Source organism: Bidens hawaiensis, unplaced genomic scaffold (assembly GCF_021521415.1).
Source record: "Bidens hawaiensis isolate Kalapana, Puna unplaced genomic scaffold, B.hawaiensis_p1.1 tig00027537_1, whole genome shotgun sequence".
In the NCBI taxonomy this organism is placed as follows: domain Eukaryota; kingdom Viridiplantae; phylum Streptophyta; class Magnoliopsida; order Asterales; family Asteraceae; genus Bidens; species Bidens hawaiensis.
This window is the reverse complement of record NW_027505098.1, coordinates 106,815-123,954: the sequence shown is the minus strand read 5'-3', so window position 1 is coordinate 123,954 and position 17,140 is coordinate 106,815. Positions and strand designations below refer to the sequence as shown.

The following is a 17,140-nucleotide window of genomic DNA, read 5'->3' as shown; positions in this document are numbered from 1 at the left end:
AAAGAATACTAATTCTGAGTGTCCACATTATGTATTCTAACTTGTTAAAAGTTGACTTTAACAACCTAGGTATGTTGAAGCTTGGAATCCAACGAGTCAAATGGACGAAGTGTAATCAAGCTCCTACGAACAACGGTAAGTTTATCTTACATCTAGTTTAAGAAGTTACAAGTCTTATAAGTATGTTTTGATTTATTATGAATATCAAATGGATACGGGCCGCCTTGGCCCATTAATTGCAAGTTGATTCTTTTGTCTATACTTAGTGCGTACTGGTTGTTTTAACTCGTTACAGTTTGAAGTTTACCCTACCAAATGTCTAAGTGGGAATTACTCGTGTCTAGATTATAAATAGTACTAGCATTGTGTAGTACGGTTTGATTTGGGTTTCGGACCAGCTTGTCGATTATAATAATAATATAGTAACTAGATGATGATTTAACCCGTTGGTGAGTATTAAATTAGTAGCATGATTTAATAAGAGAAATGATTCGTTAAATTGTTTAGACGAGTTGTAAATAATATGTTGAAAAGTTGTAACCATTTTCTAAAGTTGAATTTTAGTTGAGACGTGAAATAGCATTAAGATTAATTTAAATGGGTTGTAATTAAGTTGTTGAGTTATAATCATGCTGATTAGAAACATGTACGCGAAGCTCATGATCAGTCGGGCGAGTTAAGATACATAATAAATTGAATCTTTGGAGTTGCATAACGGTAGCCGGCGTAGACTACGCTGGACCTGGTTTGGCTTAATATTTTAACTAATGTTACTCCGGGTTTAATATCTTATTTATATATAATATTTAAATATTGGCAATAACTAATATTTGGTTTGGATTGCTTTAGGCGAAGCCTACAAATGGAAGCGAAAAGCTGAAGATCAAGTGCTCGAATTTGGACACCAATACACATCAAAGTGCAAGTTTCTAATATTAATAATGAATTATGAATAAGTTTTAAAATATGAACTAACTTTGATAGAATATATACATGATGTTCGGTTGATAGAATTAACAAATAAAAGCAAAGGCACTTAAGAGTTAGGTGATTAAAGTTAGGTGTAATGGAACCTAAAGAGTTTTGTTACTTGGAAACAAAAGTTAGCACAAATTGTTTTTTACAAAATTTATCAACAACATATAGAGCAACAACTTCAGAGGTTCAGATGAGACCAAGCTCATTATCATAACCTTTATCACCCTGATGTAGACTTAAACTAATAGCACGGGAACGGGTAAGGGACCAGGAAACGGGGACGTTATGGATACGGGAAACGACAAAAATCAAAAATCCAAGATACGGGTACGGCCCAAAAAAATATTAAAAAAATCAAAAATAGATTTAAACAAAGTCCAAAAAAATACAATATAGACATCTGCTCACGATTTCGAGATTATGGAGTATGAGAAGATACATTATATAATATGGACGGTTTGTTTGCTTTTTTTCCTGCCGTCAAACTAAACTCAAACGTTTCCTATTATAATTAATTTATAAACCTATTTAAGGAATTTGAAAAATTAATTAAAAAGCCCTAAAATTTCAAGGGAACGTTTCAAAAACTTCTACGACGACGTACCCAAGCCCGAAAACTTATAACATCCCGTCCCCGATTTTCAGAAGCGGACGGGAAACATTTCGGCAGCGTTTCCCCAGCGTACCCGTCCCCACGCCATCCCCGAGACGGGGACTCCACTCTGTTTCGTGTTTCTGTGCTTCCTAGGACTCAAATCAACATCAATCACATTGTCATTTATGATTTTAAGTCGCTGACCCACCACCGCCATGGAAACTGCTAGAGGTCGACATACGTCGCCGATCTCGCCATCGTTACCACATAGGGGTTCCAAAATGGAACCCGAAAATAGGTGAAACAGAGAATAAATGAACAATGTATGAGTGAGGAGAACATTTCAACAGTCGTCGTCCGCCGTTGCTACCATAGACCACCGGGAAGCCGTCGACAACAACAGGGCAACAGCTATGTTTTTCTATCACTCTTTCTTTGTCTACAAAACATGATACCATCATGTATCACCATGAACGATATCGCATAGGATTTCCAAAATGAAACCCGACAACTCATAGACAACCGGACTATCATGTAACTACACTTTCGTTGTCTCCTAGGGTTTCCAAAATGGAACCCTGCAACAGATACACAACCGGATGTCATCAACATCCTTGATCAGAAGAGAAATCAGATTTTGAGAGAGAGCTTTTACATTCCACTTTACCAATAAAGATGAGATGCTCGGATAAGAGAAAGTGTAAAGACATAAATTGCCAGATGTATACTTCAAGACATGTGCAAGAAGAAGAGGAATAAGGATAGTGTACAACTGTCAAATAGGGTACAAACAGTAAAACATAAGAACTTGTTTATCGACCTTCACGATTTCGGGATTATGGAGTATGAGAAGATACATTATATAATATGGACGGTTTGTTTGCTTTTTTTCCTGCCGTCAAACTAAACTCAAACGTTTCCTATTATAATTAATTTATAAACCTATTTTAGGAATTTGAAAAATTAATTAAAAAGCCTTAAAATTTCAAGGGAACGTTTCAAAAACTTCTACGACGATTTACCCAAGCCCAGAAACTTATAACATCCCGTCCCCGATTTTCAGAAGCGGACGGGAAACATTTCGGCGGCGTTTCCCCAGCGTACCCGTCCCCACGCCATCCCTGAGACGGGGACTCCACTCTGTTTCGTGTTTCTGTGCTTCCTAGGACTCAAATCAACATCAATCACATTGTCGTTTATGATTTTAAGTCGCGGACCCACCATCGCCATGGAAACTGCTGGAGGTCGACATACGTCGCTGATCTCGCCATCGTTACCACATAGGGGTTCCAAAATGGAACCCGAAAATAGGTGAAACAGAGAATAAATGAACAATATATGAGTGAGGAGAACATTTCAACAGTCGTCGTCCGCCGTTGCTACCATAGACCATCGGGAAGCCGTCGACAACAACAGGGCAACAACTATGTTTTTCTCTCACTCTTTCTTTGTCTACAAAACATGATACCATCATGTATCACCATGAACGATATCGCATAGGATTTCCAAAATGAAACCCGACAACTCTAGACAACCGGACTATCATGTAACTACACCTTCGTTGTCTCCTAGGGTTTCCAAAATGGAACCCTGCAACAGATACACAACCGGATGTCATCAACATCCTTGATCAGAAGAGAAAACAGATTTTGAGAGAGAGCTTTTACATTCCACTTTACCAATAAAGATGAGATACTCGGATAAGAGAAAGTGTAAAGACATAAATTGTCAGATGTATACTTCAAGACATGTGCAAGAAGAAAAGGAATAAGGATAGTGTACAACTGTCAAATAGGGTACAAACAGTAAAACATAAGAACTTGTAAATTAATTTATACTATATATAACACAGGAGTGAGAGACCTCTAAAATTTTTTGAGGTGCCACTTTTGTTGCATGAAATACAAGTAACAATGTATAAAATTTTAAGAATGTATAGGTAAAATAATATTTGCTTATTCCAAAATAATATACAATAATGATCCTTCAACTTCAATTAAGTTTTATTACTATATTAAATAGTTACACATTTCTCCCCTAATTATAAACCACCTACCCCAGGCCTTTTTAACGGCCGTAACTTTTTCACATGTTAATATACTTTGTAAAAAATTACACCATAAAAACGAGCATTCTGTTCTCTTTAATTTGAGTATAGTATTGCTATAGTTTGTTAATTTTTTAAAAACTAACATGTTACGTGATCAGTTATTACCGACAACGTGTAGAGCAGGTTCGGCTAATGGTGTTGGAACTGGTTGATACAAAAAGGGTTAAATTAGTTCATGTCGAGATGAGTTTAGATCGAAAGGGTTCATGTCAAAACGTTTTCAGGTCTGAACAGGTTCGTTAAAACGGACTGGGTTTTGAAATTATTCTACATTTAATCTTTACTTCTTGCTTGTCGCCACCAGTTACGCGCGTTCAAGCATCAGTTACCTGGATGGCATTGTTTATACATACTAGGTTGCTCGCGTATAGGCATTATGTGACGCGCTGAATGGCACTGGTTACATGTCCGAAGCCACGTTAAATGCATGTCACCTTCGGGTTACGCACATACCGTTGCGAGGTTACAAACATACTAACACCGGTTGCGTTTGCGCATACACCGCTGCATCACGCGGGCAACTGACTATACTATACTATAATATAATATAATATAATATAATATAATATAATATAATATGTTTTATGATCATCAATATATGCAACTCCATTGGTTAGAGTGAAAGCTAAGTTTAGAAACCAATTTCTTCAAATTCAATGTCAGCAGCAAGTAGTTCAGCATCAAATCCAATTCGCTGTGCGTCTTTCAATCAAGACAACAGGTATTAATTATTATTTTTATTATTATTCCGACAGTTAATTATTATCAATTAGGGTTTTATATGCTAATTGTACGAACGAACGAATGAATGCAGCTGCTTTGTAATTGGAACAAAAGATGGATTCAGAATCTTCAATTCGAGTACAGGAAGACTGTTATACGAACGCGGTATGTCATTGTGATCTCATATCGAAACAATTAGGGTTTATGTTAGCAGTTATGTGTATGATTGAAGTGAATTATAATGAATTATGGAGTTGATGATCTTATATATTGTAAGATGTGTTGCATTAGTAAAGGTTAAACCCTAGGTGTTGTATGGATGCAGGGGGTGCAAACGAGCTGAGCTGCTCGAGATCACCTTGTGAAAAGCTCGATTGAGCTCGAGCCTAAACTAAACGGCCCAACCTCGAGCTTCATTTATCAAGCTTGAGCCAGCCAAGGCCAAGGCCGACGTTGGCTCGTTTTGACTATGCACCGTGAAATTAATATAGAAATCTAAAAGATGTAAAACGTACAACTTAAAAACAGACAAGGCTCGAGCTCAGACTCGATAACTAAAGGAGCTTTATTTGAGGCTTGGGCTCGCCTCGAGCTCGAAAAAGCTCAGTTCATTTCGAGCTTTTTATCGATCCGATATCGAGTAGCTCATGAGCAGCTCAGCTTGTTTGCATCTCTCGAGTAGCTCGAGCTTGGGCTCGATAACTAAACGTGCTTTATTTGAGGCTCGGGCTCGCCTAGAGCTCAAAAAACTTTGGTTTGTTTTGAGCTTTTCATCGATCCGATCTCCTTGAGTAGCTCGTGAGCGGCTCGGGTTCGATAATTAAATGAACTTTATTTGAGGCTCGGGTTTGGGCTCGAGCTCGAAAAGGCTCAGCTCGTTTCGAGGTGTTTTTATCGATCTTATCTAGACTAGTTCGTGAGTAGCTTGGCTCGTTTGCACTCCTACCTTTGAGAACACGCAGAAATATAGTTAAAATGTTTTTGATTAAAAGTATATGGAACATGACAAACACATAATTTGACAAAGAGAAATTTTTTGATCAATCACAAGTTCATGAAAGTTATTAGAATTGAATGCTGCAATTACACTATATAGTGGTATTCATCTAAAAATTCAGTGATTATAGTGTGTGTATGCATAGGCTTATTGATATAAAGCATACATAAAACTAATATGATACATTACATACAAGAGGGCACTAGTTTCAATTAGAAAACTACAAGAACCGTTTAAACACTTGTCTTTGTTGCTTTAACTGTGATGCATAACATGGTTATGTAATATCAGTACCACAAAACCACATCTTTGTTTCTCTTATTATAGCTGGCCTGCACTATGTACAAGTGCTTATGTGGTTCTAGGTACTTTCCATTTATAATTAGTTTTGATTCATTTACTAATTAAATGGCCAGTTTTGAAATAATTAGATTTATATTGTAATAATATTGTTCTTTTAGTTATAACTGTCGGACCGCCGATCTTTCCATTTTGACTGGTTATTGTTGATTTGCATGTGCATTAGGGATGCTCATTTGCTTACGGTTTGAATTTTGGTTTATACGGTTTAGGTTTCCCAGTTTGAAAAATTTTGGTGAACCAAAACCGAACATCAAACCAAACGTTATCAGATGTGACAAAGCTGAATTGATCACTGGTTTCAATTTCAGTCCGGTTTTTGGTTTAAACCAAAATATCCATCAACTTTTGCAGCATTTGAATTCACTCAGTTTTCAGTTTGGCTCCATTGTAGGTTTATTCGGATTCAAACCGAATATAGATTCTGTTTGGCTCGGTTGTAACTTACGAGAGTTCGAGCTTGAGCTCGTCTTGTTTCGAGTTCTATTTCTAAAGCTTGAGTTTGGCTTGTGGGTTGTTTTTGCAAATTGCAAGCTTGGGCTCAACTTGTTTATTCTGGAAGTTAATTTATGTTAACTGTATTTTTTGTTTGTATTGTTAGTTTATATCGCCCATTGGCCTGATATATAGTTTAATTATTGTTTATTTCAGTTATTTTTAATATTTTAATTTAGTTTTTATATATAATATAACATAGTATAATTTTTTTGTATAAATGTGTGTTTAATATACTAAAAAATATATAAATAGCAGGCTCGTCTAAGGTCACGAGCCAGATCGAGGTTGATATTTGAAGCTCGGGCTCGGGCTCATTCATTAAACAAGCTTTTTTGGGCTCAAGCTCGTTTAAGCTCGATTCGATTCAAGCTTTTAACGAGCCTATCTCGAGTAACTCACAAACTTTTTGGCTCGTTTACAGCCCTACCAGCACTTCTCTAGTGTGCACACTCCAATTGGTTTTAAGTTATTTGTATGAATATACTATTGAGATGTATTAATCTGAATCAGTTTTAAGATGACTCAGTAGTATTATTATTCCTCAGTTATTGGAGCATTTGTTATTGTTGAAATGCTTTACACCTCTAATCTTCTTGCCATTGTTGGAGCTGGTGAACAGGTAGTTCAGATATGTTAGTTAATTCATCTATTGTTACACAATATAACCTATGTAATTGAATCATAATCTTTCCTTAACTATAACAGGCGTCTTTATCTCCAAGGCGTTTATGCTTGTTCAATACTGAAACCGGAACTGCTTTGCATGAACTAAATTTTTTAACTTCAATTCTTGCTGTTTGTTTAAATAAAAAAAGGTAAACTGTTATAATTTGTTACATATTTATATGTATATGTCATCAGTTTCATTTAATAATTTGTAAATTTAAATATAGCTAATTTGTTTTGGTATAATTTCATATATTGTTCTAAAAACTTGCATCAATATGAGAATTTGGAGTGGGAGTGTTAAGGAGAAATAGAAGGGTATAATGGTCATATTATTTTGCATGCAGGCTGATAGTGGTTTTGCAAGGACAGGCATTCATATATGACAAACAGTCTTTCTGTTCTAGACACAATAGACACAGTGCCAAATTTGAAAGGTGATTCCTTTTCTCTTAAATTTGAACATACTTGATATTGATATAATGCTATGATTATGTATTTATTTATTTATTTTTTAGGACTTTGTGCATTTTCTCCAAGTTTGGATGGTTGCTATTTAGCTCTTCCAGCAAGCACCACAAAAGGGTCTGTGTTAGTTTACAATGTTATGGATCTCCATTCACATTGTGAGGTTAACAATTTTTTTTTTGGAACTGCAAATTTCTATTATTATTATTATTATTATTATTATTATTATTATTATTATTATTATTATTATTAGTATCATCACTTCAGCTCATAAAACCATTGATTTTGTCCCAAAATTAGTTAATATTTTGCTGAAAGTAAATTCTAGGAAACCAATTTCTGTTTTCGTACCCACAAGTCAGTACATAAACATTTTTTTTTCAAGAAACAATTTTTTTTTGTTGTCAGTGTCTCACCGAACATCTGGTGTGCATGAAACAAAAAAAAACGACCGAAGCCAAAAAACTGAACCCAAACTAACCGACTGTTTGGTTTTATGTGTTCGTAAAAATCAAATTTTCGCTTTGGCTTCGGTTTCGGTTTTGTGTGTAACTAAATCAAAAAATAACCAATCCGAAACCGAAATAACCAAATTAAAACAACCAAACCCAAACAAAAACCGACTGTTTCAGTTTTATGCTTTCACAAAAACAGAACTTTCGGTTTGGTTTTGGTTTTGCATGTAATTAAAACTGAAAAAAGCCGAACTGAAATAATGGAACCCAAACAAAAGCCGACGGTTTGGTTTTATGTTTTCATAAAAACTGAACTTTCAGTTCGGATTTGCTTGTAATCAAAACCGAACCAAACCGAACCAAATGGGTTTTCATTTTATGTTTTGAATTTTAAGTAACTTACTAGAATTTAATAAGTAGTGTAACCCAAATATTTTAGCCCAATTGTATAATAATCAATTAATCATTAACCAACAAAAATATTTAGGCCAAGGTTCTTATTTTGGCCAAAACTTTCTTTTTCGCCTAAAATTTTAAGCCCAAATGGCAAAACTGAAAAAACCAAAATCGAACCGAAACCAAAAAAACTGAAACCTAGCACTTTTCAAACACTCAAAAAACGAAACTTTGGTTTGGTTTTCTTGGAGATCTTGAAGGAAAACTGAATTGGCAAGTGTGAAATTTAATGAAAATTTATTATAGAAATTTGGGATGTGAGTTATCAACCATTATGTAATCAACTGTGGTTATTAATGTGTTAAACAAAATACAGATAGACGCACATCGGTCACCATTGGCTGCAATAGTATTTTCTTCAAATGGGATGTACATTGCTACTGCATCCGAACACGGGACTATAGTTAGGGTTCATTCTGTTTCAGATGCAACCAAGGTCAGACATTATACATACACTCACACACACACACACACACATATATGTATACATTGCAATTTAATTTAGCCCATTTTAAACGCATAAAAAATGGATGTAGCTAAGAGTTAAGAAGGGACAGGACTACGTCTGACGGGTCAAATGGGTTGAGAGTCACCAAAATTTTTTTGTAAAAAGACTGATTATTTTTTGTAATAATATTGTCTTTTTCTTTTGGGAAAATAATTAACGCATTGTTTATAATTAGTTTTACTTCTAGACAAAAAGAGTGTTTGCTGTTTAACATAACACTTAGGACCATGTTGTCAATAGCGGGTGCTATAGCGCGCTACGTAGCAATGCGGCTATAGGCTGCTATATACTAAATTTCGGTCATTTAGCGTGATTATAGCGGTATTTAGGTTTTTTTTTTAAATTTTTATTTAATTTTTTAATATAAAAAATTTTAGAAACCTATTTTTAAGGCTTGTTTATCGACCAAACAGCTGCAAGTTCCACCGTAAAAGCTTGTTTTGTGAATATAAAGCCTAATTATTTGCTTAAAAAATTTCTACTCCTTTATCGCTAAATATGAAATACCGGCCGCAATTTACCGCTATTCGCTATGTGTCATATAGGTGACCCGTCGCTATTTACCGCTATTCGATATTGACAACTATGCTTAGGACTGCTAAATGGGTTGGGCTGGCGGTTCGAACCTGCCACGAACCCGAAACTTTTATACAAACCCGAAAATGGACACCTATATTCGTGTGCTAACATGAACACGACCTGTTTAGCCTGAAAAAGAATTTACTAGTTTTTTTTTATATTAATGCTTTAAAATTCTAAAATTACATATTTTTATATTTGTAAAAATTATGCTTAAAATACATCAGCTTTTCTTTTTAAACTTTAAATCTTGGGCATAAATCACTCGAAACAGATTAAGTTATTGGATGACCACATTTTAGAAATAAATAAATGGGTTAAACGGGTCAACCTACGGACACAGGCACAACCCATTTGGCTAAACATTTTAATGTATTTTGACACGATGAACCTGTTTAGAGTTTAGACTAAGCCCAAACCCGTGAATTCCATGTTTGGTTCGTATCGTGTCAGAAATTCACACCCTTAACAACACGACCCGTTTCAGCCCTTCCAACAATAATGAACCGTGTAATAATGATTCGTGAACCTGTTTTTACCTGTTACGTATATCAGTATATCACTCATCTTTGTAATTATGATTTCCCATAATCTTTAAATAACTGTTTTTTCTCATTCTTTTCTCATCATATTCAGTCTTATAGTTTCCGAAGGGAACATACCCGTCAATTATATTTTCTTTATCATTCGGGCCATCTAATGGGCTTCCCGATATACTTCTCGCCACAAGCTCTTCGGGCTCGGTTCATGCGTTCTTTCTTGGGTTGGCCATAGATCAAAGGTGAGAAAACAGGTAAATTATTTATTTATCTATTCATGCATTCATTTATTTATTTATTATTATTTTTTTTTGGGGGGGGGGGGCGATTGTGAAGTCGAGTAACGATTCAAAACAGTTTTTTAATGTGGGTGACAAATGGACAAGGTCTACTTTGGGCCTACCCGCAAACATATTTTTATTGTGAACTTATTATTATTTTTTTTTTTGGTACATATTTTTATCCAATTGATGGGCCATGAATAGGCCTGTAAACTAACCGAACGTTTGGCAGGATATTCGTTTATATCCGTTTGTTTACTAAACGAACAAACATGAACAAAAATTTTTGTTCACTTAGTTTTATGAACGAACATGAACATTAACACGTCTCATTTATTCATGAATGTTCGTGAACGTTTGTTCATTTAAATACATTTCTTTTACAATCATTTATCTTCGTTAGTTTAGTTTAAGTTTGTTCGCAAATATATCCAATTATCCATTAAAATACTTTTATATTCAATTATGTCCGTTCATCTATTTCACTTATGTCCGTTCGTTTATACCATTCACAAACATGACCTAACACGTACACTTTCAATCTCTTAACGAACAAACACAAACGAGAAATATGCTCTGTTTGTGTTCCTTCAGTTTGTCTACAGGCCTAGCTATATATAGTTTTATCATTTACTGCTATGACTTCCAAATTAATGTTATAACTAAGATAATTTATTATTTTTTATTCTGAATTAATTAATTTGGTTATATTTACCAGAAGTAAAAGGTCAACTACTTTTATTTGGGTCAATAATTCCCGATACAGTTGGCGATGCACTCGATGCAACGCATCATCATGTTCTTCATAATGCTGTTGCACCCGGAGTAAAAAGGTAACATGAATAATATTCAGTTCTGAAACCTTTTCTTGTGAATTATATTTTGTGGGTCCCGTATTAGATTTGAAGGTTTTTGTGATTTTGTGACAGTTATGCGGTGATTCGCAAGGTTGACCGAGCTTCTGACACGCCAGCATCTGAATACACACCTTGCAGGTGAGTAACTTGCATTTACAAAAATTTTACAAAGCTTCTTATCTTCTTTATATTGTTATTTATAATGATGTGGAATGGGTTGTTGTTTGAACTGGTTGAAAGTTGGCTACATGTTACTAAGCCGGTCGTTGTGTAACCAATAAGTTATAGAGAAAATTGCGTAAATAGTTCATGTGGTTTGACCTTTTTGCAAATTTTTTTAAAAATTGCAAACTTAGTCCAAATATTTGTGAGAGAATTGCACGTTTAGTCCCACCGCTAATCCTAGTTAATTATAAGAAAACTGAGGGTATATTTGTCATTTTACATTATTTATTTGTTTAAAACAAAAGTTTTGAAGACCGGGATTATAATATGACAAATATACTCACTTTTTCATTAAAATCTAACTGTAACTAACGGTGGGACCTAAACGTGCAACCCTCTCACTAATGTTTTGACTAATTTTGCAATTTATAAATTGTGGACCAAACTTGCAAAATAGTAAAACTACAGGGACTATTATGTTATTCTCTAAATTATATTTTTTAAGATTTTGGAAAACTGTGTTTTGAGTCAACCCAGCTTGACCTGTTTTAACCGGCCCCGAAAGCTATAGGTGACAATTCCAGCTCTTTAGGTCCGGGTTGTATTAATTTTAATATCTATCGAGCCAAATCGACCATAATATATCTTCAATACATAAAACCCTTTTATTAAAATTTTTTTATTGAAATAATAATATAATATAAGTTTCTAATAATATTTGACACATTAGTTATTTTAGTTTCTTTGCTTTTAGAGCCACGATATCGATAATCACATACAACGGGTATTTCTTGGAATACGTACTTAATATCAACCATCGTAACGAGTCTTCGTGGACGTTGGATCGAGAATTTAATCTTTTAACAGCGATTTTGGAAAGTGGGCCCGACTCATTGTGACCGGACCTTGTCTTGGCTTTGGTGTATGTATGTTTGAAGGCTTACTGTTATGATGAAATCAAGAGCAATCATGTTGTATAAGGAGTTGTACATCATCTTGTGGTGGTTGTACGTTGCTTTAGGTTTTGGAAAAAGCTTGTTGTTTATTACATGAAATTATTGTTGTAAATAACTTTCATTTTGGGTGTTTTTGGGTTATCTATCTGAAGGTCAACTCACTTCGGCTCGTTTAATAAGCGAGCCCGAGTTTGTACTTTACTTCTTGAGCTCAAGCTGGCTCATTAACTCAAATTAGTTTATTATTTACATGGTTTCTATTTTATGCATTTATATATATAATAATTGTTATGATATATAAATTTATATTAAAATAACTAAATGTATGTTATGTTATATATTGCAATTATAATTATAATTATAATTATAATTATGCTAATGATTAATTACTAATCAAGTAAATGAGTAGGGTTGGAGCTTGAAAAACTACTAACGATATGAGCTTGACTTTTAAAAATAAAGCTTGAAACGAGCTGGGCTCGAGATTTAAGTTAGACGAGCTCTTTTAAATTTAACAAGTCAAGCTTGAGCTAGGCTAGGCTTAGCTCAACTAGGCTTGTTTACACGACATTTCGGATATGGTGTAATATAACTTGTGGTCAATCGAACTATTCCCCTAGTTGATATCGACTAGGATATATCATATCTGAAAGGTCAAATAGGCATACACATTAGAATTTTTAGCGTATATCACGTAACAAAGGAATGTTGATCAAAAACATATTACATATATGATTTGATGCTCGAACTGATTGAAGTTGGAAGTAAAAATGGTTTACCTTAAAATCTGCTTGATGAAAGTAAAAATGGTTTACCGTAAGGGCACGTTTCGTTCCCAAATTCTGAAATGATATAATTGTATGTTGAACTTCATATGTCATTTACAAAGTGTCAAATGATTTTGGTTTCTTCACAATTTCAACATTTGTTACACAAAGCAGTAAAGTTGACAACATGAGCGGATCAAAACATCTCAATTTCAACTTCATATGTCATTTTTTTTTCATGTCAGGTTGAATTGACCTTAAATATTTTTTTTATATCAAACTTTTATTTTATCAGTACAAACAACTAGTGTGTGACATTCGTTATTTTCAAAACCCGAAAACCCGACCCGCTTTAAACTTTGTTATACTTCGGATCCTTTAAAAGAATGTTCTTCATGTTATAATCATCTCCCATACTTTTCGTGTTGTTTTAATATTTTTAACGGTGTTTAATTCGTTTATTTTATGCTCAAAACCAACCCAAACCAAGGTACGAGGATCATTTTTACCAAAAACCAAACTTTTCCCTAACATCTAAATCCGATTTTATTTAATTAATTAATTATTTTATTTACTTTATTTTAAAAACCAAACAACCGCATTGAATGCAAAAGTGGTTATAAGATGGTTTAGTGACCAATCATTTATGCAAACTTATCCCCTCCTCCTTGTCTATAAATACCAACACTTCTCAATATTTTCAAATGCTCATCTCTTCCTTTCTCTCTAAATTTTAGATTTGTGAAAGCAAATGAAAGTGTTCTTGCCTAAGTTGATTTTGAAAGTCAAACAAAACAATTGCTTGCTTTTCAATCCGTCAAAGATTGGGCCATAACTTAGTCATAAAGAACTAGAATGGTGCAAGGCCAAATCCTACGATGAACTTCATTTAGTTGTGGTTTCAACGATTATTTAATTTCATTTTCATTCATTCGTATGGCTTCACAATTACTGTTTTAGTTTTAATACGCAGATCCATACCAATTGAGAAAACCGGTTGTTTCAGCATATCTCGAGTCATAACTTGGGGAAAGTTGCTAAATGAAAGATGTTCATAACACCCTAATTCAGTAGGGTGGAGATTTTTATGATTTTTAGAAATTTATTTATATTTATATATTAAGTATTATTCAAATCAATGACAGATTATATCCAAAACTAATTAAAATTCTGTTGGTTGTTTTCACACCTTAGATGTGATATATTTTTGCTTGATCATTCTTGGCTACTTTTTTGTAATATTTTTCATGTTAAAGGCATATTGGTACTAGACTTGGTCTCAAACCAAGCCTCGGATTAAATAAACCAAGCAACCCGCCTTAAACCGAATCACTCGCTTATAAACACAAGTTGTGTTTCAAGCGACCGATTCTTGTATTTTCTTTCAAGTTTCTATTTTTGTTTAGTTTGTTGTTAGTTCTCATGTTTTGGATATGTGGCAACCAACCTCAGTCTCATACCGAGCCATGGATCAAACCAAAACCGAACTTTTGCTTAAACTCAAGATTTTACAAATAAAACCCCAATTTGAATTCAAGTTTGCTTTATTTAACTTTTATTTAATATTTACTTCTGGACACTTCCCCAATCCTAAACTCATTTTATTTCTCGGACTTGCTTGTCAAAAACCGAACCTTCCGGTTCGCCCGCTGAAGGACCGGTTCGTCTATTTCATCACTCGCTTAAATTCCAAGTGAATAATAACACTCCCTCTTTTTACGCTTTTATACTTTTGGGGTGGCATGTGTACCATATTCAAACTTACATGTTTTAATACCTCAACACTAAATTCACGATTCAACATTTTGTGTTTATATGAATAATTGCTCGATCATTTGTTTATGCCTCAAACTAATTATGTGCACGGGTGTTTATTTTGATGTTGTTATTAAGTCTCATTAAGTATGATCATACGCTCACCTAACTATTTTAGCTTTGTGCTAATAGAATATAGCCTCGTTATTTATCCGAGTATTGTTACCAAATATAAATGAGCCTCACTTATTTACATTTACAATGGTTGTTGCATTATTCTATTTAAACATATGAATTGTGATTTTGCCTAATTATATACATATAACAAAAACTAGTGTATTGTTAACCAACATTCGTGTTAATCAAATTTATTTTTATGTACGCTACAGGTGTACTTTTAGGTTGTTTATGAAGATTGAAGACTCATCACTTAGATTGTACCTTTAGGATATTTTAATAAATTAAATCTTGTTGTAATTGTTTGTATTTAATCTTTAAACAAGTTGTACTTGAGTTATTGAATGAAATATATGAGTTGAGTAAATATTGTCACTTCAATAGCGTCATTGTGTTCTGGAGCAATCTGTCGTGCCCCGACATGTTCCGCCGCCTTTGGTCAGGGTGTGACATAGTGTGTCAAATATGCTATCAAATCTTAATATTTAGGGACGACAATGGGATGGGTTTGGGCGGGTATTGGTAATTTCAGTCTCATGCCCGATCAAAAAACTGCGTTTCATACTCGGCCAAATACCATTGGGTGTATACCCGGTAAATACCCATTGGGTACTCGATATACCGTTAGGTTGTTAAAAGTTACTTGTTGAGATTTCTAAATACATTAATTATTATTTTATCTTATATAATTTTATTACTCAAGGAAATTAAATATATAAAAACTAAATACTAGATTATTTATTATCGAAAGATAAAGGAAAACTAAAATAAAAGAATGTTTCGAGCAACATCGAATGAAATGATAGAAAACAATTAATAGACATCAAAACCGAAGGGCTAAAGACGACAACATTCATGCGTACGAGTGATGATCAGTTAAGAATATCTTAATCTTAACTCGACTCACTTGTGAGTAAAACGTTATTTGAGATACTAAATATAGTTATATCTTTCAATTGTTTCAACTATTTAAGCAAAAAAATAGTCTAGTTTGTTAAGTCTCATGGCTAATAAAATATTTCTTATCAAACTCAACAAAGTGTGATAATTTTTTTAATATCTTTATTATTTTCGAACCATCTTTTTAGGGGTTACAAACTAAAACAAAATAAAACATAATGTATATAAACATTCGTCAACACGGATATGAGCATTGGCATAACGAAACACCTGTTCCGACGCTAACACAAATCCCTGATCCTTGAAAGTTTTGTCTACATTTATCAGCACAACATGTCGTATAACACCTGAAAGAACAAGGCCCGAGTGACCTATTGCACGTTTTAGTTCTAGATGGATGCACCCGGTCTTCAATGGCAAATTCTTCGATTGCAGTCGCCACCATTACTGTAGAATTATGTTTCAATCCAAAGACATAAGTCGTATCACATTAGAAAGGAAAACAAAAACATGAGTTTGATGTTTAGGTGCATGTAAAATCCAGTTTTAATATTTTAAATCGTACCTGAAATGCCGAGAAGAACGAAGATGACATGAAATAAGGTGAGCTTTGATATAGCTAAGATGATCGTAGAAAAATGTATTTGATAATGGCAATGCTTAGAGAATGTTATATAGACATAGAGGTATTAATGAATTTGACATGTTATAAATGTATGAAGTAATTGTATTGTTATGGTTATGACATTTGATATGATATTAATGTATTGAGTACTCTCGTAACTGAATTGTTATTTGAATTCTATTTTTAGTATTATTTTATAAAACAGACAAATTAAAATTAATTATTCTTTCTGGTATCTCTCTTCAAATTGCTAGGGAATGACAACTAAATAATCAAGTAACTCTTTTTTAACGATCAACAAAAATTCTATTAACCATCTAACGATATAGCAAGTTACAACTAACCCCGGCACATATAATCGTCTGATTGGTGTTTACATCAATTATAAAACAAAGACTACTCCCGGTCATTACAATCCCGTATCACTCTATGTTAAAAGATCGCCCCTTCTTTGATGCAATTAACTAAAGAAAAATTATTTATAAACTATAAAAAAAAAATACCTTCATAATAAGTTTTACTGTTCAATTTTCACTAAACTATAAGATGAAAGTGACAATTTTTACTAAACCATAGAGAGAAAAAAATAAACTTTGGAAACCAACATTGGTAGAAAAAGGCAAAATAAAAAAAAACGATACATGATTTGAATTTGCAATTCTATTCCTATTCTACACACCAAACCAGTTATTTTAATGTGCTATTTTACATGTCTAGTTATGAGA

General features: G+C 33.7%; 1 pseudogene across 1 annotated transcript; it reads left to right on the top strand.

Annotated features, from left to right (window-relative positions):
• Positions 1 to 4,339: 4,339 nt before the first annotated feature.
• On the top strand, positions 4,340 to 12,428 carry LOC143610678 (autophagy-related protein 18b-like; annotated as a pseudogene). Its single transcript, XR_013149634.1, has 11 exons — positions 4,340 to 4,404; positions 4,498 to 4,571; positions 6,807 to 6,880; positions 6,967 to 7,076; positions 7,275 to 7,364; positions 7,446 to 7,558; positions 8,623 to 8,742; positions 10,030 to 10,174; positions 10,932 to 11,046; positions 11,143 to 11,208; positions 11,990 to 12,428. The product of XR_013149634.1 is annotated as an autophagy-related protein 18b-like (transcript).
• The last annotated feature ends 4,712 nt before the right edge of the window (positions 12,429 to 17,140 follow it).